The following is a 2833-nucleotide window of genomic DNA, read 5'->3' as shown; positions in this document are numbered from 1 at the left end:
GAAAGAAAGAAAGAAAGAAAGAAAGAAAGAAAGAAAGAAAGAAAGAAAGAAAGAAAGAAGGAAAGACCCCAGACATTCTTGGAAGAACTAATGACTTCTCTTTACTGGTCCACATCCTTGTATCTGAGTCTTCTCACCCAGGCTGATTGGGAAACAGCCACATGGCTTCTCACATTCTCTGACAGGAGAGAAAACACAGGTGCTGAGAAATTCCTTGATTAGTTCATAGTGCATATTACATAAAACAAATTACTAATAGTGTTATATTGGGAACTTCTTTTCTCCGTACAGTTCAGACATAGTGGTTTCTGATGTGTATGTGTAACGTACAGTTCTCAAGGCTAGCCTAAAATCTTTTTCTGCATAGTAAAGCTTACAAAAGGAAAAAAGAGAGAGAAAACAAGCAAGCAAGTAAGCAAGCAAGAAAGAAAGAGATGAAGAAACTCTAACCACTCAAGCAAACATAGTTATAGAGGCCTTGGCCTTCTCCCCCATTCCCTCTGCCTGGCTAAAAACGATTAGATTATGCTCCTAAATCTAGCTCTTCATGAGGCTGACTGCCAAGACCCAGCTATCAAAGTATTAAAGCCCAGCAATCAAAAGCCCCCTTTGACTTAATTACATTCTCAATCTAAATTAACCAACTCATTCTAACATGGAGTTTTCCCTTTTACCTTTATAAATCACTTTTTGCCTATGGGCTATATCTGTCTTCTCTTCCTCTTCTCCCCTTTTCTCTGTCTCCTGTCTTTGTCCCTTATACTTATCCCTTTGGGGCAACCAAATCTCCTTTGTTCTGGGAACTTGGTCTTGAGTATCTTGAGATGACTTGGGGTATCTGTAGGGACTTTGGTGTCCCTATGGAGAGAAATGAAGGAAGAAAGAGGAGTCAGTACTGTGGCTGACTTCGAGCTGTTCCTCTACTGTGGCTATGCCTGGGAAATGATTAAAAGTTAAAACTGGATACACACCACCCTTATAGAGCATCACCAAGGATCATCACCCTGTTTTGTTCTGCAGCCTGCATAGTTTTCTAACATCGCCACATGCCTGAGCTTGAGCTTGGGAGTAGGATTCTCACCCCCTTGCTTCCAATGAGTTAATAATAGAGAGCACAAGTAGAAGATCAAGTCCCACCAGGGACTCTGTAAAACAAACAAAAGAAATTGCTGTGGTCATTTTTATCTTCTGTGCATGAGGTGGGCAACTGTGATGGTTAGCCTTGTCGTGTTGATCCAGAGCTAACTAAGGAACACACCTCTGGGTAGGCCTGTGGGAGCATTTCCATAAAGAAATCACTGAATGTAACCCAGTCTCCACAGCAGTAGCTCATACCTCCTGCGGGTGCAGATGTTAAGATGTCCCAGGAAAAAGCAGCAGGGCTTGTTGGCTTACCCCTTCTTGCTGAAGACTGCATCTATTCTGCTGTTGTTGCTCCTGCCACTGTAAGACCTGGGGTCTCACAGCTCAGGAGTTCAAGATCACGCCCTTCCCAGAAACTCCCCCAGACCAAGACTCATTGCAAAAGCAAAAGGTTTATTAACCATTGCGCAATGGGGTCACCCCTGCCCATCAGCAAAGAGTGGCACCGGGAGACAAAGGCCTTTAGGTTTTTAAAAGAAAAATTGCGGGAGATTTGAAGTTGCAGTCTTGGCAATTTAGGATTGGATGAGGAAGCTATAAAATAAGATAATTGGTTAGTCTTAGGTGCTCAAGCTTGGCCATTCCTGCCAAGTGTGGATGCAGCTGCAATTGAAGGTGAGGGTGGTTAGCTCATCCTTGAAGATTAGGGGCTACAGACTTTTGGCTGGAGGTCAAAAGCTACTCAGAAGAAGTCTAGGTTTGTTGCTAAGAAATGCTATCTCAAAGACAGGAGTTTTTCTTTTTGCTGAGTGAAGGTCATTGCTTGCTTGCCTTTTTTTCTATATGTCCTCATAGATAGGGTCACATTTTTCCATTCTCTGGAAAGGTACTAAGAGGCTTTAGCTTAACCTGAACCTAAAACTCAAAACTATAGGCTTTAGAAGGCATACAGTTTACAAAGTTAGTCTAACCCTTTCAACACCATTACACTCTTTCACTGATTTAAGAGCCAGGTTTCCTTAACATTCTAATGTAGATTGAAAACCAGAAACACTCCATGAAACCTCCAGGCCTTCAGGGACTGCCAAGGCATCTGGGTTTATGAACAGAATAGCTACTGGCTTCCCAGAATTCCTAGCAGAATCCCCAGATGGCTGAACTAGCCATTCCATATGTAAGCCATTCTTATGAAGCCCCTTTTATGATACGTATCCATCCTTTGGTTCTATTTTGGAGACTCCTGATTAGTAGAGCAAGTATTTCCCATTCTAAGGCTCAGATGGTTTAAAATAAATTCAGATTCCTTTGCTTTGAAAATTTTAATTCTTCTTTTGTTTTGTAATGGAATTTTAAAATGTCTTTTACAGCATTAAACAGTCTGTGATAAAATCTTTTTTGCACATTTTTTTATATTTACTGACTTAGACTTGTTTCATACAATATTATTTAGATAGTATTTTCATATCCCCTTACTACTCTGCAAAGTCCTCCCTACCTCCTTACCCATCCAGGTTCATGTTCTCTCTCTCTTTTTATATCTTTCAAAAAAACTTATAAATAAACAAACAAATGAGAAAGCAAAGAGACAAAATTTGTGAAACCAATAAACAGAGGCACAACAACAAACACAAACACACACACACACACAAACACACACACACACACCATGGAGTCTATTTTGTGCTGAGCAGCTAATCCTGGTTATCAGGCCTGTCCTGGAGTTGATTTATACCCATTTTTCACTCCATTA

Source organism: Psammomys obesus, unplaced genomic scaffold (assembly GCF_907164565.1).
Source record: "Psammomys obesus unplaced genomic scaffold, mPsaObe1.curated_primary_1811, whole genome shotgun sequence".
NCBI classification, from domain to species: domain Eukaryota; kingdom Metazoa; phylum Chordata; class Mammalia; order Rodentia; family Muridae; genus Psammomys; species Psammomys obesus.
This window is presented reverse-complemented; position numbering follows the sequence as displayed.